General features: G+C 36.2%; 1 protein-coding gene and 1 long non-coding RNA gene across 2 annotated transcripts in view; one reads left to right on the top strand and one right to left on the bottom strand.

Moving 5' to 3' along the window:
• The window catches only part of LOC145672652 (32 kDa beta-galactoside-binding lectin-like), a 380,765-nt gene that overhangs the window by 53,549 nt on the left and 304,351 nt on the right, over window positions 1–22,865 (bottom strand). The window lies entirely within an intron of this gene.
• On the top strand, window positions 8,326–22,439 carry LOC145672818 (uncharacterized). The gene is made up of 3 exons (XR_014128679.1): window positions 8,326–8,461; window positions 17,443–17,581; window positions 22,287–22,439. It is a non-coding gene; the product is annotated as an uncharacterized LOC145672818 (long non-coding RNA).

Here is a 22,865-nt window from a genome sequence, read left to right as displayed (position 1 = left end):
CAACCTTGGAATGATACAAGAAGGTAGTCCCCAGGAGACATATTATCGTCATTTTTAACTTCAGTGGTCTCTGCATCACTTGTTTCTTGCATCTGCAAGCGGTCGATATTATCATAACTATCATTAAACTCGATATATTGTAATGCATTTTCATTAGTATTGCTATTATCAGTGTCACCGTTTTCATGACTGAGCTGGTCTTTGTCTATATATCACAAGGAGCTGGATGCAGTCTGTCTACAGAGCATAGTAATAAAATGCACTATAGGAAAGAAATCAAGTTCACAATTTTTTATTTTACTTTTAGTTTATCACGAATAAGAAGTATTCTAGAAAGATCATTCTAGGCGAAAGTACATTCTACAGTCTTGGACTAAAATAAATTTGAAATCTTAAGCGGTTACAGAATTTTAGTGCGCAAGCAAAGAGTATGGATATTATAATTAGGATGATTTATAGATAGAATTTAATACTCAAGATCGGAACATTTGTTTGTGGGATTGTTTATTTGTTGATATTTTGCATCTCCTTTCCTTATCAAAGCGATATGAGACGTGGATTCAATTTAGGGTGATATTCGAATCAACGTTGCATGTTTAATTCTCCTCCACAGGGAAAGCATACAGTCTCATACGCTTTCTGCCATCAATAGCTGGTCGCGTGCCACAAAAACAGAAGCTTCCATTCGTCATGTTTTCAGCTGATCTCTTCGTCTTCACGTAGGATTCTTTCTTTTTGCTTTATTTTAGTACTTTCCATCAAATGTAGTTTGTTTCCTGTGCTACCATACCTTCTAGCACGTCCTTCATGATACAGTTCCTTTTCTGTCAATGTTCCAAACTATTTCTCTTCCTCTTTGTAATTACATCTAACATGTTTGTTTCTTTCTTCCATACTACAAATTTTTGAAATTTCTCAATTTGTTTTCCATTTGACACAACTAATTATCTCCACTCTTCTATGCAAGCATGATGAAATCAATATATGTTACCTCACTAACGAGGAAATGTGTCAGTTAATATGCAGTTCTCACCAAATACTTAAAATAATAAGAGTAAATAAATTGTCTTACTTTACTCTTCGAACTTCCATTTATTCTCCAGCAAGTTACTTGAATACTTGTTTTCTTATTAAAATTTCGTTTCGAAGAATCTGTTCTCCTCTACTAAAATTCTGATTCCCTGAGTGGAAATTCTATGGTAATAAGTGTAATCCTGCTTATCTTGTCGTATAGAGAATAAGGGAATGGGAATAACTTTCATTGTATTAAAAGTTTCAATTTGCAAAAGTAATTGCTTTGAGCACTTGATGTTCTCACTTCGCTTTGAAAAGCTTCAATTTCACTAACATAATTGTATATTTTATGCAAGCTAGATATGTGGAATTCTTATTCAAAATTATTGATTTTAAAAGATTTAAAAAATTACAAAAGTTGAAAGTGTTTATTTTCGGCCCCATTGATATTACATTTTAGATAATACTGAATGCTGTTATTATCTATTTTCGAAAATATATCTTTTTTCAAAAGTTTATAAGCGTCTCTATCACAGTGACATTTTATTTATTTTAAAACAATTCACCTTCAGTAAACGACACAACACATAACGAAATATTAGAAACACATAATAAACTGTTAATAACATACAAATATGTTGGATTAAGATGAGCAATCTTATGAGATTTTAAGCAAATATTGAAATCGGCACACATAAATTCAAGTATTTAAAAATATTAAACCAATATTTACTATGTGAAAAAATATACACCTTCGGTACATATATTGTGCATGTTAGATCTCAAGGAGTCTTTATGAACGAACATATATGAAAAGAATTCAGAGAGTTCTGTGAAATTCTTTTATTGAACTTGAATTGCAACTTAGAATAACTACCAAAAACTATATATATATTCAAAAATGGAGTAATAAATGAATTATTCAAAAATATCCACAGGCAAGTATCCAATTTTTCTTTATTTTCTCAATGCATAAATGCAGAGTATCACAAAATTCAAATATTCCATGTATTTCCTTTATATTTTTATTTATTTCCTCTTTTCAAATGTCCAAGGTATAAGGATTGATCGTAAGAAGTACAGATTAGTGCGCCGAATTTTGAAGATATATGTCAAACTGTTAAATGTTTTTAGTATTACGTATTAGTCATATTTTTGCCTGTAAACAGATGCTCTTTCGAAACGTCTGTACACCCTCACAAATATTCTAAAGATCTTTGAAAACATCAACATTAAAATTTACATTGAAAACAACAAGTATTAAAATGTATAAGGCATGAGATAGTAAGTTAATTGCAAATATGCAAATATGCAAATATCTGGGAGTCTGAAAAAAATATTGATTATTATATATAGTTGAAGAGAGACATTTTTAGTGTAGACTCTTATGAAATGCTCATTAAACTGGCCTCCAGGGCCGGATTAAGGGGAGGGCTTAGGTGGGCTGTAACCACGGACGTTCTGGTGGACGGGACGTCCATTGTGATCAAAATTTCAACTGGGTGTCCAAAAAGAATCATACAAAGTAAAATCATCACAAAATAAAATATGACTAAAAATATGAAACGTATTCATATAACTTTCCTACTGTCTTTCACACAAATGTATTAGGGAAAGTGGGCAGGAGCCACATATTTTTTCTAGCCTCGGGCCTCCAGATGGATTAATCCAGCTCTGTTGGTCTCTATATACGAAATCTTGCTGAAAATGTAAACTCGTATCAATAACATTTATAGGTGCTTGGCAATTTGTGGAAAGCTTTATATTTATTATTTAGTAGCAATTGTAATTATTATTCGTCTTTGTAAAATCTTTCGATATAAAGTTCCATGATGATATCTTTTAGATGAAGGAAGATAGACGATTTAGGGAAATCAATATTGATGGAAAAATTGGTGGAATGAGGATGTAGGAGAAAACGTAAATACGCCGGTAAAACTAGCGGACACCATGTTGTCCACTACAAAGTTACTTTGCCGGTTATTAAACAAGGGATCCCGCGCACAGAGGTAAACTATCACTGATCTACCGTGCCCCCATTGTTTGTCTTTGAGACGTAATAAATAGTAATACGTATAATAATGAGTTATTATTATTATTATGATTATTATTACTATTATTATCACTATTATCTTCAAATTCATAACTCGTAGCACATCCCACATAAGCGTATAATGAAATTGAATAAAAAATAAATTGTATCTGTAATAATCATAAAAGTATGAGACTATAATAACTTTAAATTCTCTTGAGTAAAAGCATCTTTCAACATGCTTAGTTGCTTTCTCACTCACAATATGACGCAAATCATTTAAAGGTAAAAATATTGTTCGGCCTCCAAATTTATTTGTTCTAGGTGGAAATGTTTAATAGTCAATACTGGAAACATTGGCAAATGGATTATTCATCATTAGGCTTTGGCTAGAATTCTAAAAATTTGTAATTATTATATTCGACTAGATTTTAACTAAATTCTTACAGATAAACAGTTTATAATTATACTACATTATTTAAAATAGCAACTCTACAAAATAGCTTTCTTCTTATACAGGGTGTTTCAAAACAACACCGACAACGTTTGGGAGGTGATTCCTGACACCAAGATAAGCGAAAAAGTATAGACCAACCTGGGTGCACAACTGCTTAATTTCAGAGGTATAGGCTGCCGAAAACATGCAAAAACGAAATTTATAGGCCCATAGCTCCAAAACTATGGGGCCTTCCGTAGTCGGGTCAAGACTTTACCAAGGAACTAACATGTGCTATATCCAAAACTACATATTTCAGAATGCTGCAGTACTTCCGCAACAATTTTTGTAGAGGTAGTTAGTGAGTACTTCGGATTATTTGCCCGTAACCAAATTGCCTGTACAAAAATTGTTGCGTGAGTACCTTAGGATTCCTAAGTAGTCCTAAATATGTTCCTAAGTAGTCTTGACCCGACTACAGTCGGTCCCAAAGTTTTGGAGCTATGGACCTCTAAATTTCATTTTTCATGTTTTCGACAGCCTTTAACTCCGAAAGAAAGCATTTGTGCACCCAGGTTGGCCTATACTTTTCGTCTTATTTTGGTGTCAGGAATCACCTCCCAAACGTTGTCGGTGTTTTTTGAAACACCATGTATATATCTTTATACTTTTTTGATTACGGTAAATCCAACATCTTTAGTTTAAAATGAGAATTTTTTGACTGCTGCATATTTTCTCCGTTGCTTCTAAAGTGCATTGAAAAGAGGGATATGGTGGAGGGCATGTTTAATTCCGCGGGATTTTGAATGAGGCAATTATATGGTTGGTAGCGATGGATAAGTAATGAGCTGTAAAATCGTGTATTACTGGGTGTTTTGTCTGAAAGTATGGTCGAAGTACTTCGTCATACTTCTAAGATGGCAGCTAACGTCGACATGGATTTTTTAACGCTGTACATGCTAAAGTTCTCAACCGATTTTCATGCAAGGTGACTCATTTTATTTCTTCTGAATGCTGCATGTGCCTTTTGCATAGATTTTTGCCAAATAACTAGTTTTACTACTCCAAAAATTAAGAAAACTATCAAACTTGGAATAAAATTAAATCGCTCTTTGGAACTTCAATGGACATACAGACTAAACTAGCAAATGCGTTTTAATGAGTGTCTAATTTCTCTCCATGGTTACTATTTGTACCTATTGTGTAGATATTTGCTAAACAGATAATTTTATTTATTCAGAAATTTAAGAAAAATTCGTCAAAATCAACGTAAATTTGAGTCTTTTTGAAAATATCCAGTCAAATATCGACAATGAAAATGATGTGAAGTATAAAATATTAACAAATCATTATGCCGTTAAACACAGTAAACAAAAGCTTCAGATTATAGAGAAATTTACTTTCGTATTGTGGTGGACCACTTCTTTATTACCGTTAAAAATATACGCATAATAATTAAATAAAAATGAAAATTAGTAAATATGTTTGGTTGTAACTTATATTCACAAACAAATCTTCATTTTTATTATTGTACAATTATTTAGAAAGGAAACTAATAATAAAAATTTGACTTATATGAGTCTCCAACAGATTCATTTGATTGTCATTTTTACTGTTGTCACAATGCTTGCTTCTGATCCACATTTGCATATTTTGTACATCTAAGTGATTAAGCTTTGCAAGTGATACAGTTGACAGCACATCATCCTTTGACACAACCGCAAAGTATTAATTTTAAAATAGCTTCTGAAGCGCATGGTACATGAATCATGTGGTACATGAATCATAATAGGAAAATTTTCATTTCCACTCTTTTGCTATCAGAACGTAGATGGTAAGGGAAATCGGTGTGTGGGAGATTTGACCGTCGCCACTCTATTATTTGTAAGTGACTTCTTAAGATGTGTTGGTGTAAAACCGGCCTTGTTGGTAGCAAATTTTGACTTTGAACATCTTTTTCGGCAAACAGGCATCACCGGAGTTCACTAATGTCTGTAAATGGTTTACCTTGTAAATATACGCGACATATGAACTTTTCTATCACTTTCCATCTTAAGATGTAAAACTTTCTGAGCAGCCTAATCTATGAAATGTTTCTAGAATATTTTCTTCAGAAGATTCAAAAACGTAACAGAAAGATTGTTTTCCTCTGTTCTTGAAGCATCCTACTGTGTCACACCCAGACAGAGAATGAAGTCCTAATAATGCCTTAACTTGGTTGGGATTTAGGCAAGAGTAAATATGATTAACTATTAGATCCTATTAGCACCAGTACCGGTCACAAACACATTGTCTGCTGGGTGCAACTGTAACAACCACAATAACGGAACAAACACGTCTGTAGCAGTTGAATAGATGTGAAGGTTATAGGTAGGGGACGATACATGTATACAGTGTAAAATAATTTTTGTATCAGCTTCATCGTGACTATTTGCAAGCTGAATAATATTTTCACTCGAAGACTGCCTTGTTCCTTCAACTAAAGACGGAATTTTGCATTAATTTCTGTGCATGCAATAACATTTTATGAGCGAGGTAAGCTCACAACTCATCCTTACTCCTTTGATGAGACAGTAAAGATCTCAAAGTTACTTTCCTTATATCTGTAGAATCTGTGATTTTTATTAAACAGAGGTGTTTTGACTATCGCTTTCCTCCTCATTGAGTTCTTCAGTGAAAGTTTGACGTACGTGTAAAACATTAAGTGAATTTAATCATATTTTCTTAGATTTATCCATCTAATTGATGCACTCAATTAAAGGCCTCAACACGTCTTTACACTTGAATCATGTTGCATACATTGTACCTCTGCCATGCCACCAACAACTGCTACAAATTATTGTATGAGAGTGGTTTATTTTGAGCGAACTGCTGGTTCATTGTATATAGATGAAGATTTTTGGTTTGTATTATCAGAGATTTGTGATATTACGCGTTCAAGAATTATCATCAAATTGCTCTTGTTTAAGGTAAAATCATTGATCCGTCTAAGTTAAACATTGATCCAAGAACAGCTGAGAACTCCTAATCATTGAGACATTGCTACAGATCGATGCAAGGCCGATTCTTCGAAACAATTAAGCCGATCGTTAGTTGAAGGAAGGAGGCAAAGTCTTCGAGTAAAAATGATATTATACAAGTTGCAAGTAGTCACCAGGAAACTGATACAAAAATTATTTTACACTGTTTACATGTATCGGTCCCTACTTCTAACCTTCACATCTACTCAACTGATAGAGACGTGTTTGTTCCGTTATTGTGGTTGTTATATTTGCTCCCACCAGACAATGTGTTTGTGACCGGAACTGGAGCTAATACGAGGTCAATAGAATTTAATCGTATTTACTCTTGCCTAAATCCCGACCAAGTTAAGGGATTATTAGGACTTCATTCTAATAATACAGTACACTGAGAAAAATCCATTATCCGGACAGCGGTATATTGTACAAATACAAGGATTCGTTATGTTTACTAAGGAAATCTGTACGGAGCGTACTTTATCCATATGCTACACAGCTACTGCCTTTAACGCGCTTGGATGTTATATCATGTCGCTGCAGGATGTCTGATATCTAACAATCTTCCGTATTTTATATACGTATACGTATGTTAAATACTTCAGCTATATGTTATATACGTCCATCTGTGTGTGAGGTCCTGACCGCCTATAGACACCTCTTTCTTGCCCCATAGATGACGTCATGAAACAACTGTCGTATGCTTGCGAGCTGGTTTATAAACGAGGTTGTTTACAAACGGAAAAGAAGAGCGGAAGGAAAGAAAAGCCTGGGTAAATTATCACTTTAGTTAAATATTCCATTAATTATATATTCCTTTAGTATAATTTGCTTTAATATAGTACTAAACAAGTAATGTGATTTATGACCACAATTCTTACTATTGTAACTCGTTAATGGTTGAGGAGAAAGAAATGGGTTAATCTGAATTTTGAGAAATCTTTGAATATTAATGTTTTGTAACTTTTTACATTTCAAGGTACGCAAAATGAATGTTATGTGTTTATTCTTTCCTTTTTATATGTGACGGTTTATTACTTGATGGAGATTTACTACAGGACTGCTTAACATAATTGCTAAGAAACCGTTTTCAGCGCGAACATTTTCTTGTGTAGTGAAGATTTAGGATTTAGATTTCTGGGCTTTCGGCATCAATGACCTTGTTAGCCCGTCACATGTGAGTTATGACGTCCCTCGGTGAGCACACTATCCGGGGAAAGGGAAGGAAGCAAACGCCCTGGGACCTATATGTTGGGTACCACCCGGCATTTGCCTGGTGTGAAATGAGGAAAACCCAAGAAAGCCTCATTCAGGATGGCTGGACTTAAAAGCTTTTGATACTTTTTCGACCGAGTGCCCCTACCGGAATCGAACCTGGGTCCGCTCGTACCGAAGGCGAGAGCGTTAGCAACTACGCTACGCGGAGCCACTTGTGTCTAGGAAACCTATTTTTACTAGGATATTTGCAACAAAATTTATTTCCTTTCTTTCTTTATTTTTCTTTTTCTTTTTGTTTTTTAACAATAAAACAAAACATATTTTACAGCCTCACTGAAATTTAAAAACAGCAGTCAGGGAGAGCTCACGTTTAAGATTCTTTTTGTTTTGTTTTGTTTTGTTTTGCTTGTTATGTTCTCTAGTTAACTAATGTTTGAGTTCCTGAGAATTACATTATTATTATTATTGTTTCATAATTTTCGAACCAAAAATTAGATGTTTTTCTTTTTTTCCTTGTGTTGACGTCATTGTGGCAAGTTGGGGTGTTTGTATCGTACCTTGGCATTAATTTGGTTACTAGCACATAGTTTCAAGGTCATAAGTTGTAGGCCGCTTGAAACAGCTATTACACAGTTGAGTGTCAGGCGTTTGACTTGCAGCTTTCGTTACAGCGTCTAAATTGCAGTATTGGATTGCGTCCAGCTTCTATGGCTGGTAAAAAAGTTATATCGATTTCGTAATATGGTAAGAAATACAATGTAACAGTTAGGTATAGTATATATGACTAGTTTAATTAGTCGGAAATTACTCTGTTTCCTTGTCTTATTCTTTCGATTATGTTTAAGTACTGTGTCTTCATAGTATTGTTTCACTATTTCTAGAAGGAATTAAGTATTAACGAAGTAAAGAATAAGCAGAAGCCCACTTTGACGTTTACTATTTCTCATACTTCATTGAGAATGTTTTGATCCCCAATTGCGCAAACTTCTAATATGTATGTGTGTTTCTTTTTGTTGTTGTTGTTGTTGTTCTAGTATGTATGTGTGTTTCTTTTTGTTGTTGTTGTTGTTCTAGTATGTATGTGTGTTTCTTTTTGTTGTTGTTGTTGTTGCTTACACTGCTATAGATATGAGCTCCTTCATGGCTAAGCGGTTAGCGTACGCGCCTTTGGTGTGGGAAACCCGCGTTCGATTCCCGGCGGGAGTGGTTCGGAGTCCATGTTAATCAGTAAGTCCACGTCTCATACAGCCTCGTTGCAGAAAAGGATATTAAAATCAACTCAGCACTGCTTTACAGATGGAGTTGTTTGATTCAGGGTTCGAATGAAGCTTTTTACGGGAAGCAGGCACGTAGCCAAGGGGTGGGTCCAGACCACCCCCCCTTCGGATCCAGAAATGAAAAATATTAAGGAAAGATGAAACAGAAAGAAACAGATGAATCAGCCTCAAAAATATAAAGCTACAATAAGCGTTTTGGTTACTCTTTCTTACGAGGAGCTTTGTGTGGAGGAAACGGGAGGGGGGGGGGGCCGGATCAAGTTGAAATTGGATATTATTATAACGGAACATTCCGAATTCCATCTAGCTCCATGTTAACCGTATGCAGCGGCGCAAATCTGTCTTCAACATTGGGAGGGACGGGTAAGACAGTTCTCATAATTTTTTTAAGGATGTTCAAATTACAGTATAACCTCGTTAACACGAACTCGCTTAAGCCGAACACTCGGTTAGGACGAACAAAATTTCGGTCCCGGCATCGCTGTACGTTATCTTATAGGAAGTTTTATCGGTTAACACGAATTTCGGTTAGCACGAATTACGAACTAATTTTTAGTCCCTTGAGTCAGTAAAGGTTTTGATTTAACACGAACTTCCAATCCTTTGATTTTTTTAAACATCATTTTTCTTATTTCAGATTTCACTCCAGATCAGTTTTTGTCATACAGTATTTATACAGACGAAAATTGCCTTGTAAATAAGAGAAAAACCAGAAACAGATATCTTTCCTCTTATGAGGTGTTGATTCTGTCCTCTGTCAAGCGCTGAACATGCAGGTGCTTGGCAGACGAGCTGGCGACAGCTCGAGACAAAACATCTTCTCTCCCCTGTAACTCCAAACTGGTGACAGCAATCATAAATACCTTTCCGTTACAAGCGGTACTCACCCTGCTAGCGAAGTTATCAATTTTATAACTTGACCTGGATTTTCTGCGTGGAAGCTTTTTTTTTTTTTTTTTTAAATCTTCGAAGATAGGCTAATAAACTTACTGTAGTGTTTTCACTTTTCAGAGGATGGTACCGAGACCTACACTAGTCTCGATCTCGATTTTAACTCGAATTTGAGACCGAGGAGTGCTTTCCGAAATCGAGACGAGACCGAAACTCTCAGTCTCGTCTCGATACAATTCTGTAAATGGTATCAAGGCAGAGAATAGTCTTGGTCTCGTCACGAATTTGGAACCGAGACGAGACCGAGACTACTCAGTCTCGTCTCGATACTATCTCTAGTGTGTTCTATGACATACATAATATACTGTAGTGGTATGTATAGTCTGTATACTGTAGTGTGTATGTATGGAGAAAATGTATTCGAATAATAAAATTTGTGTCCCCGGTTAACACGAATTCTTTTAACACGAACTCCTGATTTTTCAGTCCCTTGATATTCGTGTTAACGAGGGTTTACTGTATGAAGTTGAAAAACAATGCTGCGGAGGATCAGGGGAGCAGAGTTGTCTTCAAAATTCTGAGGTGGGCAGATTTAAGGCTTATTCTGGGGTGGGGACATCAATTTCATCTTACTTTCCTTTGTGGCAATCGGACACAAATCATCACATTTCTCTCCAAAAAACGCATTTCAAATCGGATTATTGAGGGGAAAGTCCCCCCCCCCAGTTCTAAGATTGGAGGGGACATGTCCTCATCCCCCCGGGACTTGCGCCAGTAACCCTATGGACTACAAATGACGATCGATAAACCGGTTCTTTCAGATAGCCTGTCAGAACTTAAGCAATGCCCAGAATTACCAATAATATGAACCATTTTGAATTTCGCGGCAACACTAATCCATTTTATAGGATGTCTTTACTCCAGAAAGAGATCTCGTTGCTATCCTTGACGGCATTGATCTAAGATAAGAGAAATAGAAAGAAGACGAGAAGAACCGAGTTCGAATGACCTTGGAAGACTATGTCTTTGTCAATACTTTTTTCTATTCTTTTACGCAAGATTTCTTCATAATTCTTTAATTAAAATACTTACTAACATATCCTCATTTTATTGTCCTAACAAATCAATATGGATATGTTGTCAGTAAAATAGTTTAGATTGATCGAACCCCTGGTGTGATAACCACAGTATTTCGTCACAGACCTCCCGTATTGCGAAATCGTGGCTACGTGCCTGCGGGGAGGGGGCGACTTTTCAGATATACAATCCAAGCCTTTTATTTCTCAGTGATGCAAGATATAATATATAGTATATAATATGTAAAATATGAAATGAGGGAACATATTTTCCCGGCAAGGGAGAAATTCTTTGGCGAGTTGGGGAAATTACTTGACGAGAGGGAAAATCTTCATCCTCCCGTTGATTCAAATCTTGATCGAAGATCATGCGAGTAGGATTCCATATTATGCTGTAGGTGTAGGTAGTACACAGTCTTGGCGCTGAATAGGACGCTAAGCTTCAAGCCAACCACATGTCTGTAATAACCTATTGCGATTGAATGGTAATGTAACGTAATGTACGATATGTGCATTTTCTAGATGCCATAAAATTATAATTTTAATTGAACATTCCACGATTATATACTTCAGGTTAAAGGAGTTTGATGATTAATTGAAGTGAATAATCGAGGCAGTGATTCTCAATCTTCTTGACTTACGACACACTTTAGTAAACCCCAATGACATCGATATATTTGTTTAGATTTTGGATTGCTTTCCAACAAGTCGAGCCGCGCCAAAGCTGTAGGCTTACTAAGTTAAGTGAACTGATCCTAATCTAAATCCATTGTTTTCGGGGGCGCAGAAATGGACAGTGACACTTCCGATACTATTTAAATCAAAATTCAGCCAAGCAACTTGGGGAGGGAAAGAGGGGAGACGGATCTTACAAATGATCGAAAATAACCGATATGAGAGAGCGTTTCGTAATAGTAAAAAAAGTGACTGACTAACGTAACATACATGTATTACTGGTTTTCTTATTTTCACCCAACGAAGCAGGTAATTAACGCTAGTACTAGGTATGTGTAGACTAAATGAGGTGATTTGCTTCGTGACCCTTCGAACAATGTACGAAGCGGATGCAAGCAGTTAGTACATGGAGTTAGCTTACCTAAATTTAGATTTCGCTTTCCGAAATCTTAATGGATGTATTAAGTGATTTCGTTACTTACACTCTTAATCTCTAAATACAAGGATTCAAAACACATTTTCGATTCCAAACTATGACTCTGCTAGACAAAGAAAGCATAGTCCAGTGTATGTTTTACTTCATTTTCATATACGTGCTCGTAGGTTTTCTCGGGGACTTGGTTTCCTCCCACTTTCTCATTTCACCAAATATTCCATAATCATTAACTTGCTTTAATCACCGACTCCCTTAGCCTAACAGCATAACAGTGGGACATTAAACTCAAAGACTTTATTTTTATTTTCAAGTAATTACTTTTCTCTCCCTTATTTATTTTTAATTTAATTTCTCTTTCAATTTCCCTCTTTTAGGAACATCAACATAATTTACAATTCTTTCTCATTATAATAACACTATTAAAAGTCCCATATGCAGCTCACCACGTTGGAACCCAGCGGAAACAGATGAACAACGAATATTGTCGAAAATATGCATTGCTTACAGCGGCGTAGCGAGCATTACAAGATTGGGAGGGGGATGAAACTTGAAATTGCCAAGTCTTGATTTTTATCTTAAAAAAATGTCAAGTCTTGATAAAAAAAAAATGCCAAGTGTTTCGAAAATCTTACAAACCCTATGAAAAACTATTACAGCAACCTTATTTTCATATTCGTTCCATTCCATGCCCCCCGTCTGAGACACGAATAAGATCAGCCCTTGTTCCGCTCTCGAGTCCAATTTAACATCTAACCTCAGGATCATTATCATCACCCACGAAGCACAACTGTTAATTTGATAACTCATGGCTATGTTAGGTAACCTCCGCCAGCTAATCTTCACGAGAACCTTTAAAGTTACAATCAGTTGTAGAAATGCATTTAAAAACGTAGAATAAGGTAGGTTATATTTACTGTTTGTGATGTAGAAGTGCCTAATTTACATATTAAACATTCAATTGAGGGGTTCAGTGAGAGACCAGGCTAACTTACATCCAGGTCAAGATTGAGATTTTGACGGAACAGCATACTAATGTCATTAATTGACCTTTGCCTCAACCACTTGTCTGTGTGGCTTGTCCTGAGACAGGGGCGGATCCAGGGAGGGTCTATCTCCCCCAAGAAGAGGAAACTTTGTGTATTTTAATATAAAATAAAACCCACCCAGAGTTGAATCTCTTAAAAGTAGCTCTATCTTGTAAGTAGTGGCATTACAACCCACCGCCCCCCAGTAGTCCATCCTGGATCCACCCCTGTTGTATACTAAACCAAACTATGAATATCAGTCGTATCCTTTGAAACGTGCTGTTTTCATTTGTTTCCTTTTCTTTCAGAAAGTTAAAATTGTCAGTTAGCCTAGTCTCTCGCTAAACTGTCAATTGTGACAAAACACACCAATAATTGTTGATGCCAACTAAAACATACATATCCAAAGCCTACAAAATATATCACATTATTTAAGTTTTTTTCTTTCTTTCTTTCTTTTTTTTTTTTTTTCAAAATTGCTTGCAATGTTTTTCTTCGTGCCAAGCATCCGAATGTCATCTTGAATTCTGACCTCATTTCACTACAATTCTTTGAAGTGTAAGACTGCGCAGCTTTTTTTCCCCCTCTCTCTCGCTCTCTTCAGTCCTTCAGTCTCCCCTACTTTGATTTCATGATTTCGCACTCTGATGAAAAGTATTAAACACCAAAATGGAAAAGTACTAATATATAACCTCTCTTTTAGTAGCCCCTCCAACCACACGCCCGGGGCACGTGCCTTGCTTGCTCGCCCATAGCTCTGTGAGCTATATAAGTAAAATACAATGCGCGCGCATATGTAAACTTGGTGCCAGCTTTGATTCTCGCTGAGAGAGTATACATATAATGTTGGTTCGAATTCCATCAAAACCATAGGCTCATTTTTGTGTAACCTTGGTACTGAAGAAGACAGTAGACTTCAACAAATATTCCTGTCGGGCCTCGATGGCTCAGTGGTAGAGCGTTCACCTCTGGTGTTTGGGGTCTTTGGTTTGATCCCAGCTCGCGCCAAGTAAACTTTGTGGTGGACAAACACCGTGTGAGTGGGTTTTCTCGGGGTTCTCCCGTTTCCTCCCACTTTATTCATTCCACCATTTCATTCATTATATCATCATCAGCGTCTCCTTTAGCCTAGCCGGTATACCCGTCATTATTGATACAACTATTATATACAGGATGCATCAGAAGTCCCTTGTCATCCTTTCTGAAAACTACAGGGATGTAGTTACATTGATTGCGAGATAAGAGATACACATTAGGCCCAGAGGGATACTTTTGGATTACATCACGCGGACGGTCGCCATCTTAGATTCGAAATTGTAATACGGACGATAAGTGGGTAGTGTGATACATGGCCATGCACTAAAATGTTCTGAGGATGTCAAATATGCAATCAGATATCATGTAACTTATTCTGGTGAAATGTTATTGGCAGTGAACCAAGTGAGACTATATGTAGTGGTATGTCATACCCTTCTTTTTTTTTCCAGTGATAGAGACATACCGTTTCTGGTTTTTTAGTGATCAAGATAAACCTTCACGGAAGAATAAATGCTAAATACCATTAATAAATCCCTTTTTTATACGTATTGACGAATAGCTTTGCACATAAAAAGATTTTATTTCTTACGTAGATTCTAAGTTGACAATACTGACATTTTTACCTTTTTCTACCTTTTGTTTGTAAAATGAGGTGTTTTCAAAGAAGTTCATCTAGTTTATATTTTGATGTGCCGTATTGAATTGTTTCTTTCGTATGTATGTATGTGTCGTCTTGTCTGAATTCTTATAAGCGTCGTATTTTGAGCATGGGCGGATTTAGGGGATTGCTGTGGGGGCAGATCTTACGGGAGTTTGAAATACCCCTCATTCGAGTGTGTGGTCCAGGAGTTTTCCCGCTGGAAATTGTTAATATTGAAAGTCGGTTTTTGAGCACTTTCGTGTATAATTCTCTGATACAAGGTAAGGGCTATATTTATTTATTTTTTTCCAGAAAGTTGTTCACGATGGATGGATCAGTCTCCGTTTTTTCTCCGTAACTAAAAGAAGCTTTCCAGTGGTTTTCAGACATTATGTAAATAGAAATGCAATCTTGTAGGCTTCACACCTCACTGCATTTGAACATTTAGATAGCCGATATGTCGAGTCAAAATCGTAATAAAACACACCGCCTCTGATTTTTCCCACTTCGAACACATTTCCCTGTTATAGTCAGGGGTAAAAGCGAGGGGGAACGCGGGGGACGCAGTTCCCCACCTCGAAAAATATGTAGGACGTCCCCCAGATCCTAAAATGGTACAATGGGCAGAGATAGGCAGGAGGAACGGCGTGGAGTGATGCCGCTACCTACCGTCCCCCCACCTTTTCAGGTCCACTTTTACCCCTGGTTATAGTATATGTTCTACATGTTCCTACTGAGCAATAAACATTTGCAGAAGCTTCTTCCAATTGCTGTGGACACAAAGTAGGATATAGGGTCAAATTTGTGCACAGACGATGGCGATACTTTGTTCTAGATGATAAAAATTATGAATATTTACTGCACAAACCATAGCCTTAACTTTTCCACTTAGCTAGAAATTGAACAGCGTTAGGTCCGGTGATCGAGCAGCCATTCAACTGCCTCTCGTCGATCAACCCATGTTCTAGAAAATTGTTCAAGTAGTGACGCAATACGAATCCATAATGAAGAAAGCGCCATGGTGTTGAAAAAACTGCGAGAATGTACCATCCTCGGGTATCGCAGCTCGCAATATCTATCCCTGTACGAACGAGCGTGAGGTATTATTCCGCAGTTAATTTTATGGAATGAAAAAGTGACTGATTAGACGTATTCCTCATTTGTCTGCCAACAACATAATTAATTTTCTTTGCGCTGGTCATGTTGGAGGGGTCTTGCACGCGGGGTTGTCAGGTGACCAATTGTGCATGTTCTGCCTATTAACCTTCCCATTTACGTAGAGGTCAGCTTCATCTGAAAAGAGTATTTGCATAAAAATGTTAACCATAATTACTCACTGCACTTGGCGATCAACATCGTTCTCGTGGAGATGTTGCTTCATTTGCACCTTGTACGGATGCACTTACACACGCGCAGACCCTATGACTCAACCCACATTGCATTAATAAATGACGTGTGCTCCTCTGGGGCCACATCGAGAAAGAAGTCAGCACTGCCGTAGGCGTTGCTTCATCTGTAGCTCTCTACGATCGTCCGCTACGACGTATGTTCACGAATGTGCCCGTCTCCTCAAATTTAGTTAATTACTGTGACACTGCAACATGTAACACAGTCACATTGTGGATGATTCTGTTTGCAATCGGTAACCACTGTACAGGCACTCCTCCCGCTCCACAGTTTGAATATTTCGAGGCATTCCTCACGTGCTAACGGTATGGTTCTACATCTAGAAGAAAGAGGTAAATACAACGTTCAATTGGCAATAACTTTTCACCAAATTAAGCTCCATGGAATCTGATTGCATATTTGACATACTGAGAAAATTCTAGCCTGTGGCCATATATATATCACATTACCCACCAGTTTATAACAAACAAATTTAATCCAAAATGGCGGCCGTCTGTGAGAGTATTTCCAAACGGCCTAATGTGTATCACCCATCTCACATTCAATTAAACTACACCCGTGTAGAATTTAGAAAGGAACTTCGTATGATGTATACAGGGTGTTTCGAAAGTCCTCTGACGTTACAACAAAACGTAAGAGGAAAAACCATTTCTAAATATGTTGTTTTCATTCTAAAGTGAACACTTTTTAAATCGGAGGAGCCGTTTGGGCTGTACTCTTTATGCGCCCAATGTGGAATGAAAATGCAATGTTACCATTTACCTGGACCCACAACATATGTGAATGAAGTTACTGTTTGAAATGGGGGCTAGCCATCGACATGTTAGCGTAAAAATCAGTAACTTCATTCACTTATGTTGTGGGTCCAGGTAAATGGCAACGTTGCATTTTCATTTAACATTGGACGCATAAAGAGTGTACAGCCAAACGGCTCATCCGATTTTGAAAATTCCTTCAACTTACATTGGAAACATCATATTTGGAGACGGTTTCCCAATTACATTTTGTTGTAACTCTGATAATAATCGAGTTACTTAATGTCAGGGGACTTTTGAGACACCCTATATATCTTATGGAATATATGTTTGATGTCCCTATAACTGTAGATATAATTTAGTTTGTTTAAATTTACAAGTTATTACAAGTAGATTCTGACTTACATGCGTAAGAGTTTGTATGTAACTAACTAATAAATTCTATTTCATGAAATTTACATTGAAATATTTAACACAAAATCTTTTATATTCATGCTTAACTTAGTGACTTGGCTTTGGACTGCAACTGATTATTGTACCCCATTATTGCTTGAGAAGAAAACCGATGTCCGAATCTTCATTTGGAGAAACCAAAGAACTATTGGAATGCTGAGGATTGCAATCATTAATTTCTACACTTCAAGGTGCGTAAAGTATATCTAGGTATATTCTGTGTTTATTGTTATAATTACTATTACTATTATTGGGTTTAGAATCAATCAAGTACTTCATGATATTTTAGAGGGATCAAGATGGCTGCCAGATAGATAAATATTTGAGCGTCAGGCCCTTATTTCTTTTCAATTTTATATTTAATCAATGTCTATTTCCCCCCCCCTCATTATTCCACCAAATCGTATTCCAAGATCATCAATTTTCAATACTCATTTGTGACTGTCAGCATACATAGCATAACCGTAGGAAGTAAAACAAAGATTTATTTTTATTTTTCGTTTTCATGTCTTTTCTCCATAGCTGTGAAAAATAACGCCTTCAACATCATAAATTTGTATGCTACTTGCCTGCTTTCGAGCACAGTAATCAACTATTTGGACATTACGAAGCAAAGCAGGTCTACGTTGCAGTTAGCATACTTTTGAAAGGATGTGACATAATGATATTGGTGTTGCGATGTTCAGCCTAAACAGTGCAAGTAAATAAATCTGTAACAATTGTATTGGTGTTTAGCTTACATGTCCTCCAGACGGGCCATTTTTTTTTTTTTTTTTTTTACATCTTGTTACTTCTACTCTATATGAGGGGTCGCGGTAGCTCAGTGGTGGAGCGTTCACCTCTGGTGCTTGGGGTCCTGGGTTCGATCCCAATCCCCGCCAAGTGAACTTTGTGGTGGACAAACACCGTGTGCGTGGGTTTTCTCGGGGTTGTCCCGTTTCCTCCCACTTTCTTCATTCCACCATTTCATTCATTACTCATCATCACCGTCTCCTTTAGCCTAACCGGCATAATCGTGGGACGTAAAACTCAAAGATTTCATTTCATTTCTACTCTATATGAAGTATATTCTGAGGTTGTGTTTTTGGGGACGTGGTAGCTCAGTGATGGAGCGTTCACCTCTCCTGCGTGGAGTTCCTGGATCGATCCCAGCACGTGCCAAATGGGCTTTGTGTTGGACAAACACTGTGTGTGGTTTTCTCGGGGTTTTCCCGTTTTCTCTCACAGTTTTCATTCTACTATTTCATTCATTCTCATGATTATAGTCTCCTTTAGCATACCCGGCAAAATCGTGGAACGTAAAACTCAAAGATTTCATTTCATATAAACTTTGGTGCAAAGTAACCCCATAGATGAAGATATTTTGCACCACATACAAAAAAGTATGTTCAATATACTAACATAATGTTTGTCTGCAATGTTTTCTCTCCTGTATTTATACATTTCACTTTTTACACAAAACTGCATGTGTAACGAATTTTTGTTACGAAATCCGAGACGAGACATAGCTCTTCCAATAGAAACAGGTACAGTTTTCGAGACGAGACAACTTGCGCGACACCTTTGCGAGAGGTGACAGTCTCAAATCATTTCTCGTGCGTACCCCTAGCCCATATCGTGCGTTATCAAAAAGCATGTTAATGAGAAATAACAACATGTAAATACAATATAGGTAGTTAAAAACATTTTTGTTTTCATTCTTCACTAATGCATTATTATTAACCTCAGTATTTTATTGTCCATTCTTAATCTTAAGGTGATATATAATTAAGTTTTGAATTCGGTTAACTTATTTTGTTTCTCAAATTGTATTAAAAATGTATGTACAAACATGTTTATTTTCATTCTTGAGTGCTTAAAGTCACTATAGTTATTAAACATAGTAATTAATATTGTACTCTTAACGTTAAAATAATATACAGTTAACTTTTGAATTCAGTTAACATTTTTCTTACTGAAATTGCTTTAAAAAGTATGTAAAAACTTTTTTATTTTCTTTCTTGAGTGCCAAAAGTGATGCACAGTTATTAAGATTAGTACTTTATACTCTATTCTTAATTTTAAACTGATAAACAGTGCGTTTCTGAATAAATTATGTCAAGTTATTTGAGTGACGAACACTGGTACAAAACCCTAACTACCACTGGAACATTTCGATTTTGAGATGACTACTACCGGTGCAATACAAGGGATTTTAAAATATTGTTTTTCCTTCAACGGCTATTCGATTTTGAATTCTGACTACATGGTCATATATAGGAAGGATCAGTGTCTCTTTCCAACTATGGTACAGCTCCGACCGATTCACGGTGCTCACAGAAGAGACAAAAGAGTATGTTTTCAACCTTAAAGTAACGACCACTGGTGTTTTTACCCTGGTATGCAAAAGTAAGTGGGTACCCCAATGGGGTAGAAGGGTACTATGCGGTACCTAATTTCTGCATTTTAGATATATGGAAATACATGTGTCTAAAATGTAAAGAACTGATATTTGTTTACCGAAAACTGCAACTCGGTAAGCCTTACGGATACCGAGACATGGGAAAATAAAGAGCGACACGATATGTATGTGGGGCTTGCATACTTGAAGGTACAATTTGGAAAATGAATTCAAATATGACTAACGGCTATCAAGATATTGTCAAATAAAGAGAGGACCAATACAGGTATGGGATTTTCGTATTAGATGATAAAATTTCCGAAACCGGTCATGGAAAGTTAATAAACACCAGTAGCAATTCCATCTTCAAGTAATTAGATATTTCCATGGGGTGTTAGAACATCTTACAGTCTACCAAGATTAAATTTTAAAAGCTTTTGAAAATATAACTTGACATTTGTAAAGAGTATTAGAAATATGTATTTACCTAAAACTTGCAGCTAGTACATCTAACATATAGAGAAACACCGTGAAATAAAAGAGTATGAGATGTTGAAACTTCGGAAAAATTATTGGTCCCAACAAAATTAAATAAGATGGTATTTCTATGGGTTAAGTAAGTACCTCAGTACAATTTCGATGGAAAGATTAGTTCTAGGTTTTCTTCAGGCAGTTCCAAAGGTTCATCGAGCTGTGTAAAAGAGTGAAAATTCCCTGTGAATATCTAATATAGTAACCAAAATATAACGAGTCATTTATTTTATGACGTAAAAATAGAGATCTTTAAGGATTTGTACTTCTGGGTCTTTGCTATAAGAAAGAAATTCAAAAACCTACTGTATATACCTTAATATGCAATTAAATCAGTGAGGACACAGTAACTTAGTGGTGGGGTGTGTACCTAGTATGTTTTGCAGAAACTACACTGGAGTATTCTCTTAATCCACAGAGATACGATCACACTTAACTGCCCATTTAATTTTAAAATGAAATTAAGGCAAGTGAATGTTGATGATAGAATTGATGGAGTGTAAAGGTGGGAGGAAAGGAGTACACCGAGAATACCCACGAATACAATGTCGACTACAAACTGACTTGGACACGGATCAAACCAGGGACCCAATACACCAAAGGTACGCACTCTACCACTAAGCCACCGTGCCTCCACCCATTTAATTGTCTATTAAGGTGTATACGGTAGTTTTCTGAAATTTCTTCTTCTTACAGCAAAGACTCAACAGTACAAATCCATGTGGGTCTCCATTTTTACGACCTCGTAAAATACATAATTACTTATATCTCGGTTGCTATATTAGATATTGACAAAGAATTTTCATTCTTTTTGTACGCTAGGAATTATCACGCTTGGATTTACCCGAAGAAAACTTCGAGCTGAATTAATCTTTCGATCGGAATTGCCCTGACGAGTGTGAGGTACTCACTTAACCCATATAAGTACCATCTTATTTAACTTTTATTAAGATCAAAAGTTGTTTTATGAAATTTCAAGATCTAATACTCTTTTATTTCACGGTGTCTCTCTAGCTGTAAGATGTACTGGCTGGAAGTTTTGGGTAACTCTATTCTCTTTTCTAATACTCTTTACAAATGTCAAATTATATTTTCCAAAGCTTTTAAAACTTAATCTTTTTAGACCCATGATGTTCTAAAACCCCATGGAAATACCCAGTTACTTTAGGATGAAATTGCTACTGGTGCTTATTCAGATTTCATGATCGATTTCGGAAATTTCACCACCTAACACGAAAACCCCATAACTGTGTGGGTCCTCCCTTTATTTGACAATATCTTGATAGCCATTAGTCATATTTTCATTAATTTTCTAAACTACTGTCAAGTATGGAAGCCCCACATACCTATGGTGTTCCTATTTATTTCACCATATTTCGGTAACTGTTAAACATACCGACTTGCGGTTTCGGTAAACACACACCTGTAACGTTCTTTATAAGTTTATTAAGATATATTTTAGAATGTTTAGAAATGGGAGGTCTGCGAATGCCATAGTACCCGAAAACCCCCATAAGGACGTGTGTGTAGTGTATTGAATTGAAACTACTTTTGAGGTTGTTGATAGCCCTCAGTAATTACGTTTTCGAAACTGCACAATCTAGTACGCAAAACTCACACTTCTATGGTGTTGTCCTTTATTTTCCCATACCTCGGTATCCATAAGGCTTACCGAGTTGCGGTTTTCTGTACTAAACAGATATCAGTTCTTTACATTTTAGAGACATATATTTCCACATATCTAAAAATGCAGACATATTAGGTACCCCATGGTACCTCGAACGCCAGTGGGTACCCACTTACTTTTGCATAGTAATACATTTCGAGTTGTTCAGCATCAACAAACACTTTTTTTTTAATTCATCATTTTTCTACCAGAAACCCAAAAGTCCATACCTGACCGAACAGATTTTGTCCATTTAATCTAAAAAATGTTAAATATTTTAAAATGTAACATTTTAAATATTTTTGGATTTTTGTTTCAGGTATTTCATGTATCAAAACAAAACCAGGATTCTGCATGAAAGACAGCGAAAAGAAGCAGTGTAATTTGTGGCTAAAAGCACGTCCTTTCTGAAGACAGACCCGATTGTATTTACATTCTTTTGTACAAATATGTAACCTTAATAAATATACTGCTCCGCAAATTATTTCTTTCTTCCATAAATTAGAATAAATGTATGTCTGTTTAAAGAAAATGTTTGTTAGTTAAAGGTCTTTTCAACTCTTTTTCTCTGTAAATAAGAACATTATACCTTGCAACATTTTTTTTTATCATTGTGCAATTCGGATTGGATAAAGTAAATCTGCACGAAGCACTATTATTTCAGTCATACATTAATAACTAATGTATTGTTCTGTGAATAAGGCAATGGTATAGTGAATATGTTTTAACATAAAATCTGTAACTCAGCTTTTCAGTAGTCAACTTTATTGAGAATCCGAAGAAAGAAAGAAAAAATGTTGGACTTAACGAATTTCAAAATTATTTTTGTTCGAATTCTGGACTAATCCAAATTATCCAGAGAAATCATTTATGTTGCTCTCTACAGATGTATCCTTTC

Source organism: Thermobia domestica, chromosome 16 (assembly GCF_964235325.1).
Source record: "Thermobia domestica chromosome 16, izTheDome1.hap1.1, whole genome shotgun sequence".
Taxonomy (NCBI): domain Eukaryota; kingdom Metazoa; phylum Arthropoda; class Insecta; order Zygentoma; family Lepismatidae; genus Thermobia; species Thermobia domestica.
The sequence above is the reverse complement of the archived record's forward strand: the minus strand, read 5'-3'. Positions and strand labels throughout refer to the sequence as shown.